The sequence below is a fragment of the Arvicanthis niloticus genome, chromosome 10, assembly GCF_011762505.2.
Source record: "Arvicanthis niloticus isolate mArvNil1 chromosome 10, mArvNil1.pat.X, whole genome shotgun sequence".
Lineage (NCBI taxonomy): Eukaryota > Metazoa > Chordata > Mammalia > Rodentia > Muridae > Arvicanthis > Arvicanthis niloticus.
The window spans coordinates 51703275-51713026 of record NC_047667.1 but is presented as its reverse complement, the minus strand read 5'-3'; the positions used below and the strand labels follow the sequence as shown (position 1 = coordinate 51713026).

Below are 9752 nucleotides of genomic sequence, written 5' to 3'. Positions count from 1 at the left end.
GTCGGTTGGCAGTAGTAGTAGTTACACTTGGCTGAGTTTGTAAATTGTCTTGGGGGCTTTGGGAAGGAGAGTCTCGGGAGAAGCACTCAGGACTTGCAGCTAGGGATAACATCCTTTCAAGTGTTGTCTTAAAGATGCAGGCAGATGTTCATCTTTAGCAGGACAATGTACCAACCAATGTATGCATTTCTGAGAAAATACTACGCAAAACCAGCTTCAGAGAAGACCTGATGCTTGACTTGACTTCGTGAGCAGTGGTTCTGTGTGATCTCTGATGCTCCCCTGTGGGGCTGCTCTTCGGCAGTGTGAGCACCCCCTGTTACTATTCACCTTGGCCAAACAGGTCTGTTGACGGTCCCCTCCACATCAGTCAGCTGGAATACTCTGTGTCTCTGGTTTTGCTTATGTTTTAAGATACTCTTCCATTTTCAAATCCATCCTCACAGCCTGGCTGAACTGACCCTCCCTTAACCTAAGCCAACCCCACCTCTCCCATCCTTCTGTGGCTGGCTCTGGGCTCCGTCAACTTCCTACCTCTGGAGTTTTGCTGGCTTATTTACTTCAATGCCCTTTTGGAATTTAACTCCAGGTGAAATCCAAGACCGGAACTGGTAAACAAACACAACTGTGGCTGCTATCCTGTGCCCTAGGCTGTATGTTTTTCCAACTAGATTGTGAGTCCTAAGTGGTCAGGGCCCTTGCCATTGTCACAGCTCACAGCTCAGTAAGGTTATTCTGTATATAGAAAACAGAGCCAAATAAAAGTGACCTTCTCATAATACATTTATGACTTTAAGTCCATCATCTATTCTCATTAACTGAGAAATTTTATTTTTCTTATAAATCAAATTTAAACACGAGAAACCCAATAGCTCCTCATATGTCTTTTCCTTTGACAGGACAAGCGAGAGGTCCTATCAGAGTCCTCTCGGGGGGCTTCAATGATGCCTGTACTTTTCCCACTCAGTCCACCTGAGACCAGTTTAGAGCTGCTCAGTTGGATGTTAGGCTGTTTGCAAAATCAAAAGGTGGAAAAGCCGAGAGAGATATGGCAGGGAACTGCCTTCTCAGTTCATAAACGTAAGTATCTTCTCCCGGGTCTCCTCTTCTTCCTCCCTAAGTAGACAAAGGAAGAAGTCCCATCCCACCACTCTTCACTGTTAGGATTTGCTTGTGTGTAGTTCCCCAGGAATGCAAGGCCCCTGAGCAATGTCATACTGAGTAGATAATATCCTATCTAGGAGTGCACAGAGAAGAAGACTGAAGGTGTCCCAGGAGGCCGGTAGAAGCAGGCAAGGATCCATGGGCTAATTTTCCTGTCTACTGAAGCTCTGCCTTAGGTAATCATGGGATGGGAAAAAAAAGAGGTGAACAAGACCGGGAGGTTTTTAAGGGCTTTGATAGAGAAAGTGGTGTGGGCAAAGGAACACAAGCTCCATGAAAGCAGAAGGGACACGCTGGGGGAGGGAGGTTGTAATGGGGGTGGGGAGAGGGACGCAGTGAGGAGGGGCTGGAGATTCAACCAAAACTAAGTGTGTATGAAATGCCATAAGGAAACCTGCTATTTCTCTATGATAATGAAAAACAGTAACTGTAGAGAGCAAACAGTGGCGGCCCTAAGAAGGCTCTGAGCATAGAGATTGTGATAAAGGAATACATTTTTTTTTACATATTAGAAAAAGCACAGGGTCTCTGGTGAGGTGGTTGATGCAAATAGAAAAACTGGAGGTTAGAAGTCAGATGCCAGAAAAGTATGGGTCAAAGGAACAGGCTCTGTACCAGAACCAAGGGACAGGCTCTGTACCAGGAGAACCCACGGGTCCCAATTACTGCTCTCAGGTCACCTCCAGTGTTTGTCTTTACCATTCCTTTCTATGGCCCCCACACTACCTGGAAACTACTTCCAACAAGTGAGGCACTGGTTATCTTCTGAATCTCTGAATTCTGGGAGCTTCCCTTCGCTGGTGTGTTTTGATCTGTGTATCCTCTCCATTCCTAAGAAGTTTTCTGCTGCTGCTGTAACCACCAACCTGGTGACTTACAAGAAATGTAGGTACCGGGGATGGAACAGAGACTGAGGGAATAGTCAACCAATAATCTGTCCAACCTGAGACCCATCCCATGGGCAAGCACCAATCCCTAACACTATTAATGATACTGTTATGCTTGTAGACAGGAGCATATTGTCCTCTGAGAGGCTCCACCCAGCAGCTGACTCGGACAGACACAGACACCCACAACCAAACAGTGGACAGAACTTGGGAAGTCTTATGGAAGTACAGGAGGAAGGATGGTGGGCCCTAAAGGTGATAGGAACTCCACAAGAAGACCAACAGTCAACTAACCTGGACTCTTGGGACTCTCAGAGTCTGAGCTACCAACCAAAGAACATACACAGGCTGGACCTAGGCCTCTACACTCATATGTAGCAGATGTGCAGCTTGGTCTCCATGTGGGTCTTGAACAATTAGAACAGGGGCTATCCCAAAAGCTGTTGCCTGTATGTGGTATATGTTCTACTAGCTGGGCTGCCTTGTCTGGCTTCAGTGGGAGAGGAAGTGTCTAGCTTTGCAGAGACTTGAAGTGCCAGGGTGTGTGTGTGGGAGATACCCAGAGGAGTTCTACCCCCTCGGAGGAGAAAGGGATGGCAGAGCTGGGGGAAGGGTTGTGGGAGGGGGTGACCAAGAGGGGGTCAGGGAGTGGGATGTAAATGAATAAGTAATAAAATAAAATAAAATAAAATAAAATAAAATAAAATAAAATAAAATAAAATAAAAACAGTAGATGTGCCAATCCACAGATATGCAGGGAGAAGTCTCACATGCATCCTGCTGGGGTCAGCTCAGAGTATCATCGGATACCAGGTTATCTTTCTTTCTGGAGATTATAAGAGAGATTTTTTCCCTTGCCTTTTACAACTTCCAAGGTCTGTTTTACAGTCCTTAGCTGGTGTTCCCACTCTCATCTTCAAAGCCAGCTGTGTTGCCATTCCCTGCCACATTCATTTCTCCAAACTCATCTACCTTGTTTTCTTCTTTCATTTTTTAGGGAGCCCAGCGATGTCACGGGTCCACCCTGATAGGCCAGGGCAATCTCCCTATTTTAAAGTGACTTGAAGGGTTTTATTTACAACCTTAGTCTTTCGTTGTGGCAAGCCCCAACACAGTGACATTTTCCAGGGATGAGAGGTGTACATATTTGGGGGAGGCAATACTTTTCTCTTTCCCATAATCCTTGGTGCCTCTACTGAAGAAGTTACTGTTGTCTTTACCAGGATTACTGCAATAGCTTGGGTTCTGGAGTCCTCAAACCGTAGGTGGATGTTGAGGGGGCTGCCAAGCTTTTGTCAGCCCCAGCCTCTTTCTATAACTGGGATGACACTCATGTCCACCCCACAGGGCCATTGTGAGGGAGTAAATATACGCATGTCTCAAAATGGGCAGTATTAGCTACTGTTACTGCAGCACTACCCTCCACACTCTGCACTGAAGCAGAGGGATCTTTCTTAAGCACATGCTGATGCTGTCTTTTCTTGAGAGGTCACAGAGCTATCTATTGATGCTCTGAAGTTTGCTCTTTGACCACGTGCCCAGCCTGTCTCTACACTGAGTTACCTTACATGAGTTGAGTTCTTCCGGGTATAACTGACATGCTGTGTCCTTCTTCCTTCCGGCTTTGAGTGTTTTTCATTTGCATGTATTTCCTTTACCATCTTTGACTGACTGTCCAACTTGTGCTCTCCCTTCAGCCCCTCCTTGTCTGATATCCAGGGCTGCTCATTGGTTCACTGCACTTTGTCTTCCTCCTGAATGAACCTCACCAGCCAGGCAGCTTTACCTGGAGCCCAGCACTGTGCACCAGGAAAGGAGTGTCAAGAGCCGTACACTGGGGACTTCACTTCTGGAGTTTGCTACAGCATCACCCACAAAAGGCCCCTGGGATGGCTTCCCTAGGTCTTTTGCTGTTGGCAAATGAGAATGAGAAGAATCCTGAAATTTGGTCCTTTCCTGGTGATGGAGGTGAACAGTAGGGGGTTATGCTGCGGACTGAGGACTCTGTAGCGTAGGCTGCACAGCACAGCATCCGCTTTCCAAACCAATTGGTCACCACAGGCCCCGGACCCTGCAGGCTTCAGAGAGCTGTGCTAGTGACAGCTGGTGTGGGAACAAGTCAGCAAGGGGACCATGGTTCTCTCTGTCTGGTGAGCCATGTCACCTGTTCATATAAAAAGGAAAAGTGCCGGCCACATAGATGTGAGCCATCATCTAACCAGCGAGCATAATTCACCTACCTCCACCTGGCTATGCGTTATGTCTGCTGGACAAACTGTAACCTCTGATAGGGCAAGCTGCATATGAGGTGTGATATGGCTTCCCAGTTCCTCACTGTAGGAATCCGAGGCATCTTGCCATTCTGTCTGGGCCCTGTACAGGAATAGCTTATTTCCGTGATTATGCCTATCCAGATGTACAGTAGTTAGCAGTGCATCTAAACCAATCGCAAATGGAACAGACAGTTTAACTGGGCCACGACTATCTCTCCTAATGTTTGCTGTGGGCATCTTTTTTTCCCCCCTCAAAATAGAAGGAATAGCAAAATTAAATTGGGATTCTTAAGATTTTAAAAGCCACCTAAACGGTGTTCCCAATTTGCAGAAGGATTAATATTTAAAAATGCATTTTTTCCAAGCTGGATTTTTGGACCTTATCAGAAACATTTCCACATAGAAATGGTGATTTCACTAATAATTAGGTACCCAGCTGAAGCATAACTCAAAATATAACTAAAGTAAGGTGCATTTGAAATAGTTTATGATCACAAGGGTATCAGGCCAGAGATTAAACAAAAGAAGACAGAAAGAAATTAAATTAAACCATGCTTATTTTGAGTGGAAGTCTTTGAGGACCAACACTTTTAATTAAAAAGGGATAAAAGGCACATAAAAACTCTGAAGAAGGTTTCTCAGCAGTTTTCAGGGATTTACTGGTTCTTTGTGGACCTAATTTTTACCCAAAAGTCTATAAATTTCTTCTCTTTCTCTCTCTTTTTGTTATTGCTCTTTGACAGGATATGAAAACAGATTGTACTTTGTTTCTGGACGTGAAGGAGGATTGGTGGAAATTTTTGTTGTATGCCCGCATTGGACCCCGTGGGCTTGGAGAACAGCAGGGTCAAAACAGAATTCCTGCCTTTGAGAAAATTTATTTCTTATGGTGATGGGCAGCTAACAAAGTGGTTTAAATACCAAGTGGTGACGACAGCTTTGGAAAAAAAATTGAAGCAATAAATTAGCATTTGAATATAATAGTTAAAGTAGCTGACTTCTAAGGAGTTGCCAACCTGTAAGGCCCCTTAAGGAAAGCAGGCAGAGACAATGTGAAAATAGACAGGGATGAACTCATGGGAGCATTGGGAAATTTTAAGTGAAGCAGCAGGCGAGGGAGTAGAGTGAGGGCGAGAGGAAGTACAGCGTGAGTCAGTGAGGTAGGACAGCATTGCAAAGGACTCTGGGGGTTATTTTTAGTATGGTTTCTCCACAAGTGAAAGTTTGCCTCCCTCAGACCCCCCAGGGCATTGAAACAGAGTCGGGCACAGGAGAAGGGGAGGATAGTAAAAGATGGGTGAAAGAAAATGGTAGGGCAGGCTGGAGAGATGGCGTATCGGTTAAGAACACTGACTGTTCTTCCTGAGGTCCCGAGTTCAATTCCCAGCAACCACATGGTGGCTCACAACCATTTGTAATGGGATCCGATGCCCTCTTCTGGTGTGACTGAAGAGAGCAACAGTGTACTCACATACATAAAATAAATAAATTAATTAAAAAAAGAAAGTGGTAGGGCTTAGATCTTAACTGTTTGGCTCACACCGGCTCACACTGGCTCCTATCTTGAGCACTTGTTCCGAGCTGGTAGTTTTTTGTGGGATTGGGGCACTGGAAACTTCAGGAGCTTTGGTGAGTATTGATAGCCTGGCCTTACTTTCTACCACAGTGGGAATGGTGGCTACTTCACGTTTTTGTCACTGCAGATGGAGTGGTTCCAAGATGCCCTGTTCCCTGTCATCATGGACTCCAACATTCTGCAACTGTGAACCAAAATAAACATTCCTGAGGCCCAGCAAGATGGCTCAGTGGGTAAAGATGCCTGTCCCACAAGCTGGCAACTTTGGTTCAATCTTTGGAACAACTTCAAGATAAAAGGAGAGAGCCAACTCTATGAAGTTGTCTTCTGACGTCCATACATACTACCACCAACAGTAACAAAAATAGTAACAATAATAATAAATTTTTCCTTTACTCATAGACTGTTTTATTAGGTATTTGACACAGAGATTGGTCTCCAAAGTCTCTGTAGACCCTGTCAAAATGCTGTGATCAGTATTAACCATAAGGCTAAATACTTTTTCCAGTTCCATCCACTTACCTATAAACTTCATAACTTTACTTTTCTTTATGGCAGAGGAAAATTCCAATGTGTAGTTGTTTTACGTTTTCATTGTCCATTCATCAGTTGATGGACATCTAGGCCATTTCCATTTCCTTGCTATTATTAACAGAGCAGCATTAAACAGGGCTGTAAACGTATTTCTGTGGCAGGTTATATAGTCCTTTATCAGTATGTCCAGAAGTTGCTTTGCTGGCTCATATGGTACTTACATCTTTGGGGTTTTGAGAAACTCTATTACTGATTTCGCCAGAAGCTGTACCAGTTTACAGACTCACCAACAGTGAGTAGGGCTTCTTGGAGAAGCATTTTTGTTACAACTATGAGTAAATACATAGATGATCAAGAGGTGGAGGGGTAACCATAGCTGTCCTTTCATGTCCATGATTTGGAATGAAGTAGATAGAAAATAGTTTTAAAATCCTGTCTGGACAGGACACGTAAAGACCCCCTTCCTTATCATTGTTTCCTAAGCAAGCAGTGTACCAATTTTCATATGACATCTGCATTAGGTAAGATATTAATTTAGATATTATTTAAAGCATACAAAAGGATGAGAATAGTTCATATGCAAATACTAGGTGATTTTACATAGAGTACTTGGGCATGGTGCTCATGAGGGAGCTGAGGATCTTGGTACTAATTCTCTGTGAACTGGGAGAAGGGTCTGTCATAAAGTTAAAAGGATGAGTTAGTTTATGATGGGAAATCATGGTGGTGCGAGTGTACAGCAGCTCATTATATTGCACTCACAGTCAAGAAGCAGAGAGAGAGGAAGGCAGTGCCCCCCCCACACCCCCATGCATTTTGGTGGCCCATGGGTTGGTGATACCCATATCGTCCCTTCCCAATTAAACCTCTTTAGAAGATCCTTCCAGACACACTCAGAGAGAGGTCTCCTAGGTGATTCTATATTTAGTTAGGTTAACAATGAGGATAGACACTCATGTGTTTAGATAATTTCCAGCACTGATTGCTAGATTATCTCATGGCAGCTCAGTTACTGTCCAAACAAAGCTAGGGTCAGAAAGGCACAAAGAAAGACTGAACACTTCCTTAGACTAAGAAAATCTAGCTATGCTTCAGTATGGATTTTTTTTTTTTACTTGATAAAATAATGAAAAATAAAGTTCCCCAAATAGTAAAAACTGTGGAAAAAGATGTTTTCCACTTAAGTTATGCTGGCGATTCTTCCCACCTCTTGTTACCTTTTTACAGGAATGAGTGAGAGCTTGTAGCATGTAGTTTCTGCTATCCCACTTTAAGCTCCAGGCAGACTGTGCTACCAGCCATTGCCCTGATTTCCTTGGATCTGCGGCTGAAACACACACACACACACACACACACACACACACACACACACACACACACACAGAGCTCATTTTTAACCTGCCTTGTGGCTTAGTGGCTGGACTCTTCTGAGACTCCCAAGGCTAGCAGTGGCTGGGCTTTCCTAAGCCTCCTGTGGTTTGTGTGCCTTTTCCTTTACTCCTTGCTCAACACCCTACATCTCTCTTCATCCTACATCTCTCTTCATTTAGTTGTACTTCTAATCTCCCTCCTGGGGAAGCAGCCAATGGCCACTCCACTGGAGATCTCACATGGCTGATGACTCTCTCTCCCTCTGAAGCATGCTGAATCCCTTTCCCCTCCTGCTCCTAGCCTGCCTTGGGGAACCTGGAAGTCCTACCTCTTTTGCCCAGCCACTGGCCTCTGGTATTTTTATTGACCAATCAAGAACCAAGTGAAGAACAGGACCTTCAGTGTTCACAGACAAATTCCCAATCAAAGCATCAGAGCCAATCCCCCACAGAGCTAAGGCCTCATGTCTCCTGGGTGAAAAGTCTGTATTCTGAGGCAGTTAAATCACCAGAATAAGGAGAAAGAGGCCCACAAGTGTGTGTGTTCCTCTGCAGAGACTCTTGTTCCCTCTTCCTAAAACACACGGCTTCTATAATATACAATATTATATATGATACTATACTTTTATATAATACTAAATACTATAATATTGTATAATTATATAATACTAAGTATATAATATTTGATAATAGTATATGCCCTAATACTAAACTCACCACATCTGACTTTGATCCAGCTGATATGAGTCAGCACAGACTTCCAGGATCCCTGGGTCACCCCTCAGCCTTAGATTCAATCCCTATAAGGATCTCTCTAGAGATCAGCAAACCACCCTGAAGACATAACTCTCCATTTTTATCTACTGGCACAATACCACTCCCCAGAATAATTGTTCCATGTAGACTGTGACTTTCTTGCTTTGCTCACATCTGTATCCTCAAGACAGAGGATAATGACAAATAGTGTTTGATAAATACTTGTTCAAAGCTTAAACCCTGTTCACTGGGAAGAGCAAGGCTTGATTGGGGTGGGCCTTTGTATAAAAACCAGAATTCATGATGTCCCACAGCTGCTATGAACAACAAGGTGAAGGATGTCCCTTTGAGCTTCTCATGATGTCAGATCCTCTGGAGTTCTCATTTCAATAACTCTAAATGACAAGGTCCACATGATAAATGACAGAGCTTATGGTAATGCTTGGCAATATTTGGCATTTGTCTTCCAGATTTTCATCAGAGAATATTTGCCAGACTATAATAGAGTTACCATGGTAACTGTGCAGCCTAATTTCTGAAAGCCTGGAGACATTGTTCCCCTCCTCACTCAGATGAGGGCTCCATGGAATGGATTTTGCACTGTCTCTTTCACAGACAATAATAATAAGTACAGGGAGGTCAAAATGACTTGAAGAGTGGCCATGTAAGATCACATGGCTGCTACCCTCTCACCCTACCTCAGAGGCAACTTCAGAGTTCAGACTGCAAATGGACCCTTTAAGAAGTGTCTTTCCTCTAGGGTAGTGGCTCCCACCTTTAATCTTGTCACCCAAGAGGCAGAAGCAGGCAGACCTTGGAGTCTGAGGGGCTAGCCAGGTCTACAGAGTGAGTTCCAGGACAGCCAGGGCTACAGAGAGAAGCTTTGTCTCAAAAAAACCAAAATGGGAGCAGGGGGAAGGGGTAGAGGAAGAGGAAGTCTCTTTTCTCACAAGCCTCAGAATCTATGAACACTTTGGGGGCAGTGCTGAGCCCCACCCATCCCTGCAGCTCTATAACCAAGACCCTTTCACCTATCTCCAACCCCAGGGGGTTTGGTTAGCCTACAGTGAGTGGGGAACTTGGCTGAGCCTGGCCTTGGAGGTGGTTTTTAGCAGGGGGTGTCAGATTGGACAGCTGCATTGCTGTATGCAGCCCCTGCCTGGTAGCAGGTTCCTTCTGCCTGACTCTTGCT

At 44.5% G+C, this 9752-nt stretch overlaps 1 long non-coding RNA gene across 2 annotated transcripts; it reads left to right on the top strand.

The window, feature by feature from the left end:
* The first annotated feature begins 922 nt into the window (after positions 1–922).
* LOC143443809 (uncharacterized) lies at positions 923–2627 on the top strand. 2 transcript variants are annotated; one of them, XR_013113101.1, is made up of 4 exons: positions 923–1080; positions 1242–1340; positions 1912–2049; positions 2173–2627. It is a non-coding gene; the product is annotated as an uncharacterized LOC143443809 (long non-coding RNA). The 2 variants fall into 2 exon arrangements; XR_013113100.1 differs by lacking the exon at positions 2173–2627 and having other exon boundaries at positions 1912–2097.
* The last annotated feature ends 7125 nt before the right edge of the window (positions 2628–9752 follow it).